Source organism: Phoxinus phoxinus (assembly GCF_949152265.1).
Source record: "Phoxinus phoxinus genome assembly, chromosome: 3".
In the NCBI taxonomy this organism is placed as follows: Eukaryota; Metazoa; Chordata; class Actinopteri; order Cypriniformes; family Leuciscidae; genus Phoxinus; species Phoxinus phoxinus.
The window spans coordinates 46,819,625-46,837,601 of NC_136878.1; the positions used below are offsets into that span (position 1 = coordinate 46,819,625).

The 17,977-nt window shown below is 37.4% G+C and overlaps 1 protein-coding gene across 1 annotated transcript in view; it reads right to left on the minus strand.

Moving 5' to 3' along the window:
- Window positions 1-3,802, minus strand: part of brinp1 (bone morphogenetic protein/retinoic acid inducible neural-specific 1) — a 220,767-nt gene extending 216,965 nt beyond the window's left edge. Inside the window, exon 1 of the mRNA XM_079606289.1 lies at window positions 3,571-3,802. The gene's annotated coding sequence lies outside the window, so the exon portion shown is untranslated. The remainder of the gene's footprint in view (window positions 1-3,570) is intronic.
- Between the last annotated feature and the right edge of the window lie 14,175 nt (window positions 3,803-17,977).

Below are 17,977 nucleotides of genomic sequence, written 5' to 3' on the forward strand. Positions count from 1 at the left end.
GTACAACTTGTGACAACTTGCCCCGCTCTCCCTAATCATTAGGACAATTAAGTCAAGTCTCCTTTATTTATATAGCGCTTTTTACAATAGAGATAGTTTCAAAGCAGCTTTACAGTGATACATTAATCCATATTTGCTAATAATAATAATATATCAGCTATCATCACCTCTTTTACATCTACATTTTATTTTCCGCATATATGCAAATATAGTCAGTAGTTCAAGTGATGTCACTTCCTGGGAGTCACAAATTAATTTTAATTGTCTTGTGTTTGTTATTAATCATAAACATAAATAATATACAGCCGTCCGCGCTGATGAATGCATCCGAGGGGCCGTTTACAACTAAACGTGTGTGTTGTGGCCGTTCGTTTTAATAGCGGCCTAAACACGCTAACTTTGGAAAACTGGTTTCAAAGTACGAGTTTTTAAAGCTATACAGTTTTTATCTCTGCATGTGGAAAACTCCAAAAACACTGATTTTTGAAAACGGTGACGTCATGCAAATGCTATACAGGCATTTCTTTACAAACATCGCCCCCTACTGGCCTGGCAGCAGAATGCAGCGATCTTACTCATTTACACAGATCCTGAACGGGGTCGCTTTGCCAACGTTGTCGTCCGTACACGAAAAACACAAAGTGTCGTGTAGTATTTACTGTAAAAAAAAAAAAAACATTTATCATGATTTTAACGGTAAAATGCTATACAGTGGAAAACAGAAAGTTTCAGTGCTATATAACTGTGGTGGATCTAACCGTACATTTAATGTCATTTCACAGTAAAATACAGTTAAATTTACAGTATGTGGAAGTGAAAAAGAACAAGTCTGTATAATTTACAGTGAAAAACTGTAAATTGACATTCCCACAATTCTATGCGTGACACTTCAAATGTATTGTATTTTTGTTGAAACAACTCAGCATTTTTTAGAGTGTATATTAACATTATGTCAGATAATGAAATCTTTTTTTTTACTGTAAATTTAAGTTAAGTAGCCTACGTAAAACCTTACATGTTGCTATCGTATTTTTTACGGTAAAGCAGTTTTTTTTACCGTAAATTGAACAGATTTATTTTTTTACAGTGCACCCCGAGCCTCATCATGTTTATGATCCCGCACAATAAACAAGCAGGCGTTCAGTGGAAGCGCATATATTCTTCCTGAGTTCGCGGGCGCCAAGACCCCCAGCTGCAGCCAGAGACAGTGCTCATTATTCCCGCGGCCAAAGCTCTCTCGTCGTTGATATTCTGGTGCTGGTCTCCATCCACAGCGCTGAGACACTGTGAGAGTCTGCCTCTCTCTCTCTCTCTCTCTCTCTCTCTCTCTCTCTCTCTCTCTCTCTCTCTCTCTCTCTCTCTCTCTCTCTCTATCCGCCTCCGTGAAGGGCGATCAGAACAGGTACCGGTCGGTCCGGCGCAGGTGCGGCGCTGCGCGTCAGATGTGTGGCGTGTGTGTGTGTGTGTGTGTGTGTGTGTGTGTGTGTGTGTGTGTGTGTTGGGTCGCAGATCTTTGCCTTGAGCTTCAGAAACGGTCACTAGTGTGGCTTGTTTGTGCCTGTGGCTCAGATGCATTAGACATTAATGTGTGTCTGGGTTAGCGTGCATTTAATGCGAGAGTGGGCGAATAAAAAATGCATTGCTCAGATAATGCAAACTGGTTATTTTGCTTAAATTTTTTTTTGTTGCATAAAACAGGTTGTTTACAGGTCCGGTCATCTGGCATGTTAAATTTTTTTTAACATTTGCATTTTCTCATAGTGTGACAACATGCCCCATGATTGGAAAATGTGTGCTAAAATAATGCAAACTATCACCTGGTATACTTTGTTTATATATATATATTCTCTTTTAATTAGATAGTTGCTGTAATTGCATGACTGACAATATCTGTTTCCCCGCAGTGAGACAACATGTTATTTGTACATTAATGTGTGTCTGGGGTTAGTGTGCATTTACTGGAGAGTGGGCAGATGAAAAATGCATTGTTCAGATAATGCAAACTGGTTATTTTGCTTTAATTGTATTTCACAACACTGACAGTTTAAATGGATCATCATCTGTCATGTTAAAAATGATTATTTGCATTTCCCCATAGTGTGACAACATGCCCCACAATTGGGATATATATACATATATTTGTATTTCCTCTTTCAATTAGATGCTGTACTTGCAACATGTCCCACTATTGGGAAATGTGTGTTAAATGTGCGGAAATAATGCAAACTGGTTATACATTTGAGCTTAAAAATATAGTTAACCCAAAATGTCAATTCTCTCATCCTTTGTAGTTCCAAATCTTGCTTCAAAAATAAAATAGATGATTAAAATCTAAAAAAAATATATAGACTAACCTCCTCCAGTTAGACAGATGATGTAATTGCATGACCGAAATTAGTATGTTACCCCGTATAGTGTGACAACATGCCCCATCATTTGTAGTCAACCTGTTTTTTCCCCGTTATATTATAACCCATAGGTTTTTCTAGTCACAAATACATATTCACTGAAGTAAAAAGTTCAGTGCGAGAGTGAACGAATAAAAATGGCATTGCTCAGAAAATGAAAACTGGTCATTTTGCTATTATTATAAAAACGAATCAATTGCATATAATTAGGAGTTTGGAAGAATAAAAAAAAAAAACATTTCATGCAACAGTCCAAATTAGGCCACAAAGAGCAGCTAAGAGCTTGCGGCGTGTGGGCCGATCATTAAAATTGACGGACATCATAATTTTGCATAATATTAGAAGTGCATATCGACCAGGTTTGATTCACTGCGCCAGTAATGGGATGCATCCCGGAAAAACTCTTTAGGACTCTCGGCTGCGCCATTCGCTTTGTGTCCATCATAATCACTCAATTACCAAAAGCTTCAAAGTCAAATTTGACATCAAGCGCAAAAAGCGCGAGAGCTCCCCCAACAGTTACGCGTCAGAAACACATTCACACCAGTTCACCTCCAGCTCTGAGCATCTCGATGCCCTCAAACACACACACACACACACACACACTCGCGTCTTTCCACCGGCCACACACGCTCGTGAGATTAATGCGAGTGTGCACACTTCATATCCTTCTGCATCACACTGCCAGCGAGACACAGGCCCGAAGGGGGACCTGGCTGTGCTCTCCACTGCAGTGTGTGCATGTTTATTGACTTTGCAGATGCAGCAGGAAAAATACAAAGGAGAAAACAGTGTTGACGTCCTCCAAGCGTCCAGTGAGCAGCTGATGCGCTCAGCCTCTCCAAACGCGTATGGTGTCATTTTGCATACTTCATTTATGCTTTGCATGGGTTGACTCAGCAAAAGGACAGCTTTAAACCACACACATACACTCACACACACACACACACACAGCAACTTGCTTTCTGTAATGCAACAATGAGCAATGCGTGGACTGAAAACAGATCTGCTCACGCGCGCGCGGATAATGGAAGCATCCGCAGTCCAGTTTCAATCCGTGCAGAAACAAACACACACGCGCGCGCTGGAGCTCAATGAAGTGCCGCATTTCAAATCCGTTTCGAGGTTGAGTTGCACGAGCTTCACTAAACGAGAGACTCACCTGAAACTGCTGCTCCCGCGGGTCGGGAATCTGACGCTCCGCGCTGCTTTAAAGTTCGGCTGAGGCTCCGGGTCCGAAGCTCATGGTGTGCGATCGGGTCAGCGGTTCCTCTCATGCTCAAGAGGGACAAATCCGGCGGTTCGGGTCGCAGAACTGCGTCTGAGAAGCAGGAGCAAATATCCGATGGAGAGATGGAGAGTCCGACTGACTGCTGAGAAACGCGCAGAGAAACGAGGAGGAGGCGCCGAGCATCACTTTACTGGATTGTATAGGAGGGTGATGGCAGACAGAAAGGGGAGGGACTGAAGGAGAGAGAGAGAGAGAGAGAGAGAGAGAGAGAGAGAGAGAGAGAGAGAGAGAGAGAGAGAGAGATACCGTCTTCATTTTTAACATTTTCACCTTATTTTAACAATATTTGATTAGTAAAAATCATTTTTATTGTTTTGCTTTTGCTTTCATTTGATTAATATTATTTTTAATAGCGGCACATGTGCATGCACATATGTGGCAAACCGTCATTTACAGGATATAAATTCTTGATCATTTAAAAAAAAATGTCACTAGTTAAAATGCTAATTCTTCAAATCAGGAATTAGATTTCTTCTAGTACGCCTAAACAATGACATTTGTTTAAAATCAGGAGTTACATTTCCACTAGTAATAATGTTAATGCTTGATATCGACAGTGACGTCATCAGTCACAGAAAAACATTTCTTGATATCAATAATTTAATTTCAACTAGTAAAAACTATAATTCTTGATAATTGTATTTGCACTATAGTCAAACGTTACCACTGGCCGGCATTTAAATTCAGGTTTTGTATTTTATTTTTATACGTTTATTTGTATCGGGACAGTACAAAAAAACATGATCCCAGTCAAAATTGGAAAATATGTATTGCACACAGAGAGTATAGCGAAAGCTGCATCTCAGCTCCCTAGAAAGGCTTTTCTAGACAAAAAAAAAAAAAAAATTGTTACATTAGATTACACTTTTACATACTAAAAGTATTACATTTAAATATGCGTGCAGTTCAGGTTTATTTTAAACCACCGCTTTACCTTCAGTGTAAAGGACTTTATTTCAAATATTGCCTTAAACTCATTTGGCAACAGTTCCAGAGTTTGGAGCCCTGGACAGAAAAGGCTCTTTGCCCTTGTGTAGTCCTACAACATTAATCCTACAATTTACATAAACCAGATGGTGCCTTATTGTGCAAACATTTAAAAATCAATTTTATATATGACAGGTTTTTTAAATTTATAAAACTTAGCATAAAAAAAAAAAAACATTGCAGTGATGCCATCGAATTGGCTTTTTATCCATTATTTTTAAAGCTCGATAATACAACATTTCAATTTTTTAAATGAAGGAATCACTTGTTTGAGTCCAGACTGTAATACAGCATGAAATGCGGGACAAGATCATTTGCATAAAAAGATGTGCTGCCTCAATTGAAATATATGTTCTAATAAGTCTAAAACAATTTAGATTAATCCTTACCATTTTAGTGAGCTTTTTTATATGTTTGTCAAATTTAAATTTAAATAAAGTTGTTGATATTAAGAATGTAATTTCCAATTTCACAATCTTAGTAACAAATCATCATTTTTATATCAGTAATTGTGTGGTTGCTATAGTGCACGTCTGTTCTTGATATCAACAACTGAATTGCTTCTTGTAAAAATGTCCAGTTTTGATATCAATAATTCTATTGTCACTATAGTGTTACTTTCTGATATCATGAATGTGATTGTTAAAGCCATTTTAAATATCAGAAATTACTCTCCTGATTAATGATATCAGAAATACTTTGTTAAATATCAGAAGGAACATTTCAACTAGTGACAATTGAGGTCTTAATATCAGGAGTTTATATTGTTACTAACCACAAAATTATTCATATCAAAAAAAAAATTTTTTTTGTATTTCTGTTATTCTGTTAACTAGTAAGAAATCAATTATTGATGTGGTTGGTCAAAGTGTTACCAATTTAATTCTTCATATTAAGAATCTGTATTTCTGCGTGTGGTGACGTCACTAGTATAAATTGAGTTCCTGTTATCAAGAAACTAGTGAAAATTGAATTGTTGATATCAATAAATCCTGAAAATTACAGTATTTCTCGATTGTTTACACACATTTTCTGAAAGCATGCCTCATATTCTCAGAACTCTACACACAAATCAAAAAACACCCACACACACAATGGGCAAAACCCCTCAATTCTCCTGCAAAATGAAACTTTAAATTCAAAACAATGTTATTTCTTCTCAAAATGGTATTTTGTTTTCAAATGACACACACAAACCATCATATGAATAGACATTTATGAGAACCAGTTGAACATGATGTGCTCAATGTAAAACACTTCTCCTCCATCTATCATAATGACTTAGGCCTGTTTTTGTTCAGTGTTACACTTACTACACACAGTACATACGTCAGTGTGTTGTACAATATTTGAGAATATTATTTCTATACTCAGAACACACAAATACACGGTAAAAAATATATTTTATTTGTACATCCCAACACAAAGTTGCACATACAGTGGTTCTACATACAAAACAACAGAAGAATTTACTGTATACAGTTACAGTGAAAAAAAATCCAATGTTGGCATCCATTGCTGTCAGTGTGCATATGTGAATGGCAGTGTGTTCCTGTGTGAAAACAAGAGATTTTCTTCATGGAAATTGTGCCAAATGCAGAGAATTGTGTGTAGTGTTTGGGAAAAAAGTGTGTTGTAGAACTGCAATTTGAGTGTAAAGCAGGAGTTGTGCTTGTAGTTTAGCAGAACTGGTTCAGGGGTTAATGTGTTACATGTTGTGGTCATTGTGTCTCAAGTACCAGTATTTGTGTGTAAACAATAGAGAAAAACTGTAAATGTAAGTGCTGTCCATGGTGCTGAACACGTGGTTGCCCCGGGTTAATATAAGCGTTGTCCATGGTGCTGAACATGGGCATGTTCCGGGTTAAATATGTGTGGTTCTAAAATTTGGATTGTTCCGGGTTACATATATGCAGCATCTGTCACATGCTGACAGAAAATAATTTACATCTGCCCCATAGCTGGCAAAAACAAACAAATAAAAAAAATGTCTCATGTCATGTGAAAGTTAGATGGGTTATCGGCTTTAAATGACATTGTTTATGCAGACCACTGCTATTTTATCATCATTGAGATTTTATTTATTTATTTATTTATTTATTTATTTATTTATTTATTTATTTATTTTATTTATTTTATTTTATTTTATTTATTTTAGTTTTTTAATGGACGTTTGTCTTATTTCAAATAACTGAAATATTTTTTTATGGCTTTAGTTTGAGTTAATTTACTGATAGAGACAGGGTTAGTATGTGATTTTATCTGTACAAACTTTTTTAGTGTGTGTTCAGCTTAGTCATAGATAGCTGAATATAGTATAACATGTATACACACAACTGTTCTCGTCATTTACACGCCTCCCAGATCCAGACCAATATAATAATATTAGACCTGGAACAATTTTACCTGCAAACCCCATTTGAAGGATCTGACTCTGATGAATCCATTGCAGCATTCAGTGCTTGAAATTAAATGAGATTTGGGGATTGGTGAAGGTACGGTGCCGATATGCAGTCGAGGTGATTATCGCTTTAAGAACAGTGGAAATAGACTGACATCTTGACTAAGACCATGAACTGAAATCCAGAACACGCTTACAAGAGCTCTCAAGACCAACAGCAGAAGATCAAGATGCCAGGGTTATTATAGTGTCAGAATAACTTCATCTTGCAGCATCTCTTCTCTTCTCTGATGACGAGGGCGGGGCAACCTGTCAATCACATGAGATCCACCAATAGCAAACTACAGCCATCCAATCAATTCCTCACGGACACAATCAAACCCCGCCCACATCTGTTCTTGTTCCAGAAGCGTTTCTCTCAATGTACGGCACAATAACTTCTCTTTGATGCAAATAATCATCTCAAATTATAAAGAAATATTATTAAGAATGAAACCACACTTACAAATATGATTTATAGTTCTTGTTTTGGTTGTTTTCACAGCTCATTTTCACCTCTGATCTCATCTTTCTGATGTGTATTGGTGATCATGTGGCAGACACTGATTGTCTGCCTGTTCATATATATTTTAAAGACGATGCATACGGATGTCAAGCATTTTAACCCAGCCGTTTGACATGACACACGGCTCACAGCAGCATGTGTGTGTGCTCGACGTGTTAAAAACACTGACAACCCACTAATGAGAGTTCGCTGCAGGTTTGGCTTGCAGGTCGTTTTCAATCCGTCATGATTTCTAATTACCACGATCTGTCATGCCATTTTTATCTCAGAGATTGAGCTTATGGTCAGTAATGATCAATCTCACAGGGGTTCAGAAACTCCTGTATCTTCCACAGATGGACTGTGTTCCTCTAAAGATCTGCCAGTTAACTACTGTTTTTATTTCACAGTACGTTACCTGTCACTTGCTGCCAGTTCATGTCTGTGATTTTATTTTACAGTAAGTAACTTCTAACTTGCTGCCAGTTAATTACTGTTTTTATTGTACAGTAAGTTACTTGTAACTTGCTGCCAGTTAATTACTGTGTTTATATTGTACAGTAAGTTACTTGTCACTTGCTGCCAGTTAATTACTGTGTTTTTATTTTACAGTAAGTTACTTGTCACTTGCTGCCAGTTAATTACTGTGTTTTTATTTTACAGTAAGTTACTTGTCACTTGCTACCAGTTAATTACTGTGTTTTTATTTTACAGTAAGTAACTTGTCACTTGCTGCCAGATAATTACTGCGTTTCTATTGTACAGTAAGTTACTTGTCACTTGCTGCCAGTTAATTACTGTGTTTTTATTGTACAGTAAGTTACTTGTCACTTGCTGCCAGTTAAATACTGTTTTTATTGTACAGTAAGTTACTTGTCACTTGCTGCCAGTTAATTACTGTGTTTTTATTGTACAGTAAGTTACTTGTCACTTGCTGCCAGTTAAATACTGTTTTTATTGTACAGTAAGTTACTTGTCACTTGCTGCCAGTTAATTACTGTGTTTTTATTGTACAGTAAGTTACTTGTCACTTGCTGCCAGTTAATTACTGTGTTTTTATTGTACAGTAAGTTACTTGTCACTTGCTGCCAGTTAAATACTGTTTTTATTGTACAGTAAGTTACTTGTCACTTGCTGCCAGTTAATGAATGTGTTTTTATTTTACAGTAAGTTACTTGTCACTTGCTGCCAGTTAATGAATGTGTTTTTATTTTACAGTAAGTTAATTGTCGCTTGCTGCCAGTTAATTACTGTCTTTTTATTGTACAGTAAGTTACTTGTCTCTTGCTGCCAGTTAATGAATGTGTTTTTATTTTACAGTAAGTTAATTGTCGCTTGCTGCCAGTTAATTTCTGTTTTTATTTTACATTACTTATCACTTGGTGCCAGTTAATTACTGTGTTTGTATTTTACAGTAAGTTACTTGTCACTTGCTGCCAGTTAATTACTGTTAATTTCACAGTGAAAAATGTTCATATACACACTCAACGAACATAAGATTACTGTATTTCTGATCTGTAACACTCTAATACAAGTTCAACGCATAATCAATGTGATGCTATAAAATCATTTAATTTTCAAGAAGATGCAGAAAACATTTTTATTCTTTTTTTCTTTTTCTCTTGATTCTAACCTGTTTAACCCTCAAAAATATTATTTAATGTTGCTGAATCAATCAAGACTCATTAATTTATAACAACAAAACACATGTTTATGGGTTAAATCAGGTAGACATAGCTCTATAAGGTAACAATTGAAGGGTACCATGTTTTACAGCCTGTTTAACCCTTTCATGCTCAAACACAGCATTCCTTTCAAACATTTCATTTCTGTGACATGAACGAATAGCAAACCATCAATCTAAAATCCACATTGGTTTCTATTATGAAGGCCAGGCTTCTTTTTTTTTTTTTTTTTTTTTTTACATCACATCAGATTTCCAACCGCACAGACAGCATCCGTCATGCATTTATATGGCAATTCTGTTGTGCAATGAGGGCTTGAGAATGAGTTTGTAACACTCAAGCTACAGTAGTAATGGCGGTTCCATCGCAGACCGGGTTATAATGAGAGGAATATCATCTGCACGGGTCTCATCTCATCCCTGTTACAGCGCAGTAAACCATCAGACCTGCTCCACCATTAATGCTGTGTTTGGACATTTGTATGGTAAATTGTTTAGATGAAAGCGCTGAGAGATGCCATCAAAATGTCTTCATGAACTTCAGCTGCTCACCAAAGATGCCAGAAGTCCCTGGATCTGTGAGAACAACACATAAATGATCCGTGATTAAAGCTACAAATACATTTACATAAATGACATGCACTGGGAAAATAAATAAATGAACCAACCAACCTCAAGTTAAGTTAAGTTTATTTATTTGTCATATATACAAATGTCAAAGACAATTTGTGCATTGAAATGCAGCTGGTTGAGGCTTAGGCATTCAACAGTAGTGCAATATATACAATTCAATTCAATTTAGAGGGGGGGGGGGGGGTATTTACGGTAAAGTATAGAATATGCATAATAAAATATACAAGTCATCTGTAAAAATATCTGATCATCTGACCCTTGAGGGGTTAAAATGACTTCTGCTAGTAGAATTTGTTGTTGTCAGGTAGATTTAGTTATTAATAATAGTATTTCCTCAACTAAAATCATGAATGTATACATTACTGTGCCTACAAATATTTGTAAGGTTTTTGAAAAAAGTGAAAAACTGCATTTATTTGATCAAAAATAAAAATTGTGAAATATTATTATGGTTAAATCATCAGTTTTCTATGTGAATATACAGTAAAGTGTCATTTATTCCTGTGATCAAAGCTGAATTTATCATCATTACTCCAGTCTTCAGTGTCACATGATCCTTCAGAAATCAGTGTAATATGATGATCTGATGCTCAAGAAACAGTTATGATTATTATCAGTGTTGAAAACAGTTCATATGTTTGTGGAAACCGTGATACAATTTATTTTACAGGATTCTTTAATGAATAGAAAGTTCAAAAGAACAGCAGAAATATTTTGCAACATTAAAAAAATAAACTTTTGATCAGTTTAACAGTCTATGCTGAATGAAACTATGATTCTTACTGAGCCCTAACTTTTGAAAAGTATAGTGCTTAATAAAACATTCATATATTACACTTAATAAACAATTTTGATTTTTACAAGTCTTTATCAGTATTTTTATTTACAGCTTTAATATATATATATATATTTTTTTTTTTCACCCAGACCCTCAAGACACAACCTATCAGCAACAGAGCTCAGGTTTATGGGAATAAAAGTCTTGAAAGAACAATAAATCATAGACACAGTGAAGTGTCACCGGTCGGATCAGCCGAAATGAATCCAGCGCTGTGACGGCCTCTGCTATTGCGTTCAGAGCTGATGGCGTTTGATTGATGGCTGTTCACGGACAGTTTTACTGTACTGATGGATGACTTCTGTAATAGAACAAGACCAACGCTTGTGCTTAGACGAGTGGAGGGCAAGCAATCAGCGCGTATAAAACCTGTGTGTCTTCATTTTAGCAGGAGATCAGTGTGTTCTGCAGGCGATGCCCTTTCTCAGACTACATGTAGATATAGCCAACACATGGAGGATGATCAGATATCTGTTCATTGTATTATTCAATAGTGTTTACCTCTGTGTTACCCTGCGTTCTTGCTGTTCTCAGAACCGTCAGTAGGAATTTATGTATTTGTTAAAGAGTCGATTGATTTGATTGTCCACCTATACTATGAAATGTATGTTACTTGTGCAATCTATAGTTTAACTATTTACAATGTTTTGTTTTTCAAGAACACAACAGTTGCTTTTTATCATTTGTAAAAATAATTTTTCATTATTCTGCCTTTGGAATATTTCATTTAAATTTGGAATGAAAGTGTTTTAACTTGGATGCACTAATTCGTTTATTTATTACAATACAATACCAATTTAACTAACAAGTAATGGCCGATTCTGATATGTGTCACTTGTTCTCTTATTAGAACATTTGCCATTAACATTAATTATTGTTTTGTTCATGTTTTAAATTAGCAAAGTTCAAAAATAGATGCAGTAAGCTAGCTAGTGTGTTGCTGCATCATCAAATCATTTCCATTGAACATGGACTGGATCCATTTAACATTCAACAGGCCAACATAAATATATACATACAACAGAAGATGCATATGAAATAAACTGTAATGAAATGTAATATATTCTTCATTGTATAAATTAAATATACATTAACCCTTTTTAAAGTTACAAAAGTTATTCAGTCAAGAGTTTAGTTTTGATTCAGAGCTCATCTATATTACAGAAGATCTGCGGTCTCTCTGGAACACAGTTTAGCTGTGGGCAACACAAAGTGTGCACTACAAAATGTGCTCTACAAAATGTGCTCTACAAAGTGTGCTCTACAAAATGTGCTATACAAAGAGTCCTCTACAAAATGTGCTATACAAAGTGTGCACTACAAAGTGTGATCTACAAAGTGTGCTCTACAAAGTATACTCTACAAAGTGTGATCTACAAAGTGTGATCTACAAAGTGTGCACTACAAAGTGTGATCTAAAAAGTGTGCTCTACAAAGTGTGCTCTACAAAGTGTGCACTACAAAGTGTGCACTACAAAGTGTACTTTACAAAATCTGCACTACAACGTGTGCACTACAAAGTGTATTTGACAAAGTGTGCTCTATGAAGTGTTCTCTACAAAGTGTATTTGACAAAGTGTGCTCTATGAAGTGTTCTCTACAAAGTGTACTTTACAAAGTGTGCTCTACAAAGTGTACTTTAGAAAATCTGCACTACAACGTGTGCACTACAAAGTGTATTTGACAAAGTGTGCTCTATGAAGTGTTCTCTACAAAGTGTACTTTACAAAGTGTGCACTACAAAGTGTGCTTTAGAAAATCTGCACTACAACGTGTGCACTACAAAGTGTATTTGACAAAGTGTGCTCTATGAAGTGTTCTCTACAAAGTGTACTTTACAAAGTGTGCTCTACAAAGTGTGCACTTTACAAAGTGTGCACTTTACAAAGTGTGCACTTTACATAGTGTGCACTTTACAAAGTGTGCCCTACAAAGTATACTCTTTACAAAGTGTGCCCTACAAAGTATATTCTTTACAAAGTGTGCTCTATGAAGTGTGTTCTATGGAGTGTACTTTACAAAGTGTGCTCTATGAAGTGCGCTCTATGGAGTGTGCTATATGTAGTTTACTTTACAAAGTGTGCTCTATGAAGTGTGCTCTATGGAGTGTACTTTACAAAGTGTGCTCTATGAAGTGCGCTCTATGAAGTGTGCTCTATGAAGTGTGCTCTATGAAGTGTACTTTACAAAGGGTACTTTATAAAGTGTGCTCTATGAAGTGCGCTCTATGGAGTGTGCTATATGTAGTTTACTTTACAAAGTGTGCTCTATGAAGTGTACGTTACAAAGTGTGCTCTATGAAGTGCGCTCTATGGAGTGTGCTCTATGGATTGTGCTCTATGAAGTGTACTTTACAAAGGGTACTTTACAAAGTGTGCTATATGAAGTGTGCTCTATGAAGTGTGCTCTATGGAGTGTGCTCTATGAAGTGCGCTCTATGGAGTGTGCTCTATGAAGTGTACTCTATGAAGTGTACTTTACAAAGGGTACTTTACAAAGTGTGCTATATGAAGTGTGCTCTATGAAGTGTGCTCTATGGAGTGTGCTCTATGGAGTGTGCTCTATAAAGTGTGCTCTATGAAGTGTACTTTACAAAGGGTACTTTACAAAGTGTGCTCTATGAAGTGCGGTCTATGGAGTGTGCTATATGTAGTTTACTTTACAAAGTGTGCTCTATGAAGTGTATGTTACAAAGTGTGCTCTATGAAGTGCGCTCTATGGAGTGTGCTCTATGAAGTGTGCTCTATGAAGTGTACTTTACAAAGGGTACTTTACAAAGTGTGCTATATGAAGTGCGCTCTATGGAGTGTGCTCTATGAAGTGTGCTCTATGAAGTGTACTTTACAAAGGGTACTTTACAAAGTGTGCTATATGAAGTGTGCTCTATGAAGTGTGCTCTATGGAGTGTGCTCTATGGAGTGTGCTCTATAAAGTGTGATCTATGAAGTATGCTCTACAAAGTATGCTCTACAAAGTATGCTCTACAAAGTGTGCTATACAAAGTGTGCTCTATGAAGTGTGATCTATGTAGTGTGCTCTACAAAGTGTGCTCTACAAAGTGTGAACTACAAAGTGTGATCTACAAAGTGTGCTCTATGAAGTGTGCTCTACAAAGTGTGCTCTACAAATTGTGATCTACAAAGTGTGCTCTATGAAGTGCGCTCTATGGAGTGTGCTCTATGAAGTGTGCTCTATGAAGTGTACTTTACAAAGGGTACTTTACAAAGTGTGCTATATGAAGTGTGCTCTATGAAGTGTGCTCTATGGAGTGTGCTCTATAAAGTGTGATCTATGAAGTATGCTCTACAAAGTATGCTCTACAAAGTATGCTCTACAAAGTGTGCTATACAAAGTGTGCTCTATGAAGTGTGATCTATGTAGTGTGCTCTACAAAGTGTGCTCTACAAAGTGTGAACTACAAAGTGTGATCTACAAAGTGTGCTCTATGAAGTGTGCTCTACAAAGTGTGCTCTACAAATTGTGATCTACAAAGTGTGCTCTATGAAGTGTGATCTACAAAGTGTGCCCTACAAAAATATACTTTTTACAAAGTGTGCTCTATGAAGTGCGCTCTATGGAGTGTGCTATATGTAGTGTACTTTACAAAGTGTGCTCTATGAAGTGTACGTTACAAAGTGTGCTCTATGAAGTGTGCTCTATGAACTGCGCTCTATGAAGTGTACTTTACAAAGGGTACTTTACAAAGTGTGCTCTATGGAGTGTGCTCTATGGAGTGTGCTCTATGAAGTGTGATCTATGATATGTGACCTATGAAGTGTGATCTACAAAGTGTGATCTACAAAGTGTCCTACAAAGTGTGATATACAAAGTGTGCTCTACAAAGTGTCCTCTACAAACTGTGCTCTATCGTCAATGAGGTCATCCAACACCAGCACACACAGAGAGTTCAGCAGGAGCAAACGCCATGCTGTGCAGAGAGATAGAGAAACACGAGACACCTGGATATATCACCTGACTAATGTTAACACATATTAATACATGCTTTGAGAAATATCATTGTTACTTTATTTTAGCTAATGCATGAACTAGTTGAGACCAATAGATTGAGATTTTACACAGTAGTGGCCAAAAGTGATGTCCTGAGGGGATATATGCACAATATTTGCTTGTTAATGACAGTTTAATTTGTATTAAACAATCAAAATAAGAGAATGATGTTGTATTTGGACCTTCAGTTCTTCCCAAAGTTGAGCTTCATTGGAAGTCCTGCATGACTCTTCACAATCCAGGGTTATAATTCGTAGTATTTGGGTCCGTTATCATTGGAAAACACACATTTGATCTCCACACAGATCCACACATGACTACATTGTGTGCATTCCCAAGTATTAGTCCTTTTAAAGTGCCAGCAAGTGTAGTAACACCAGTTCCCCTGCTGTAAATAATGAAGTCACGTGTGCATTCGGTATTAAACCCCTCCAGTCGTCTCATGCTAACACACCTGAAGAGGTTGTTAAGATTTGACTCGTCAAACTGCAGAAAACGGCTTCAATCCTCCACACACCAGTCCTTGTTTTCTTTGGCAGATGCGAGTGGGTGTTTTTGCAGTATAAAACTAATAAATGGTTTCTTTACAACCTCTCGATCCAGCCTCACCGCACCAGCTTTTAATGGGCATCTGGTCGCTGTCAATAGGAAACAAAGGCTTGTAAAAATCAGAAATGAAGAGTGATGTCAGCAGGCAACAAGCGCATTACACAGAGATACTCAAGAACTATCAGCACACTGACAGTGAGCCTCATTCATGAAGATGGTGTGTGTTAATCATCTGTGCAAGCGTTCTTATGGAAATTACATCCAATGTGTGCAAGACTGAGGCTGGAAGGATTCACGCAGAAATCCGTTACGCTTGTGTTTCATATCCACTACTGTACTTTGTGCCTTAAATTGACCAAAAGTGACAGTAAAGACTGATTGATTGACAGATTGATTGATTGAGTGATTGATTGATTGATTGATTGACTGATTGATTGATTGATTGATTGATTGAGTGATTGATTGATTGATTGATTGATTGATTGATTGATTGATTGATTGATTGATTGATTGATTGATTGATTTTGATGGCTAACTGTACAGATTCAGTCAACTTAGTAAAATCAAAAGCAATTACTTCTGGGAAATAAGCACCAGATGGTAAAAGAAAGTGCACTCTCGGTTTTGCATTTGATCAGTCTATATATTTATTATATTTGAAGTGGTGATGAAGTGGATTCACTTAAAGTGTCCCTATTATGCTATTTTAAAGTTTAAAGGTTTACATGCATCAAAGGTCAACCCAGTTTCATTTTCTCATAATATAGATCACTAAACTTCATAGATCACACTTCACAGGGCACACTTCATAGAGCACACGTCATAGATAACACTTGGTAGAGCACACTTCATAGATTAAATTTCGTAGAGCACACTTAAGAGCACATTTCATAAAGCACACTTCGTAGAACATACTTTGTAGAGCACACTTCGTAGAGCACACTTGGTAGAGCACACGTCATAGATCACACTTCGTAAAGAACACTTCATAGAGCACACTTTGTAAAAGTGGACTTTGTAGAACACACTTTGTAGAGCACATTTCATAGAGCACACTTCGTAGAGAACACTTCACAGATCACACTTCATAGATAACACTTGGTAGAGCACACTTCATAGATAACACTACATAGAGCACACTTCATAGATAACACTACATAGAGCACACTTCATAGATAACACTACATACAGCACACTTCATAGATAACACTACATACAGCACACTTCATAGAGCGCACTTTGTAGGTCACACTACATAGAGCACACCTCATAGAGCACACTTCGTAGGGCACACTTCATAAAGCACACTTCATAGACAACACTACATAGAGCACACTTCATAGAGCACACTTCGTAGGGCACACTTCATAAAGCACACTTCATAGACAACACTACATAGAGCACACTTCATAGATAACACTACATATATAGCACACTTCATAGAACACACTTCGTAGGGCACAGTTCGTAGGTCACACTTCATAGTCACACTACATAGAGCACACTTTGTAGTAAACACTTATCAGAGCACACTTGGTAGAGCACACTTGGTAGAGCACATATTTTAAAGAACACTTTGTAATGCTCACTTCGTAGAGCACACTTTGCAGAGCACACTTTGTAGAGCACACTTTGTAGCAAACACTTCTCAGAGCACACTTTGTAGAGCACACTTGATAGAGCACACAGTGTAAAGCACACCCCATAGAGCACACTTTGTAAATCACACTTTTTAAAACACACTACTAAACTGATCTCCAGAGAGACCGTAATAGACGAGCACTGAATCAACACTAAACGGCCTGATTATAGAGAGATAGTCTTCACTGCACACTTGAAAGGGGGTGATTTGCATCGTGAACGTCCTCCTACACGTGCAGTAAACACAGGGGATGAGAGGACATGAGGGGGAATGAGCTCCTGTCCCTGGTTTGAGTGAGGACTCGGACTCACAGCATGCATGTGTTCTCAGGGCACACACACACACACACACACACACACACACACACACACACACACACACACACACACACACTCCTTCCTAATGAAGTGCTGGCATGAGTGCAATTCACCTCGAGTTTAACTGCGCCCAACTTATTAAAAATGTATCCAGCGATACTAAGATTGAGCTCTCGATACAAGAGGTGTTTTGCAGCTCTAGTGTTCTAGTTTCAATCTTCTGTCGCCGATTGCTATTTACCGCAAGGGTATTACGACACACTCACACACACACACACACACACACACACACACACACACCAGGAACACTCTTCAGATCCAGGGTGCAATTTCCTTTTAAATAACCTGCGTTAAAAGAGAGATGACTCTCATTCTGCACACTTGTTACATCAGTGTTGGTCGCCCGAATCCTGAGAGTTGGAGCTCGTCGACACGTATCAATTATTTCCCGACGGCGCCTTTTACTCTCGCGTCTCAATCTGAAGAACCCGCTTTCATACAGTCTCAGCTTTTCCATGGCAGAACGATACACACATCAGTCTCTCTGACGCCTCAGAAGTTCAGCTACAGAAAGCTCTTTGTGTCAACAGAAGTCGTTGAGTCATGTAGGAAAAGGCGTTCAGTCTTCGAGGAACATCTCGACCCACTGACAGCCATAAAGAGCCGCTCTGAGAA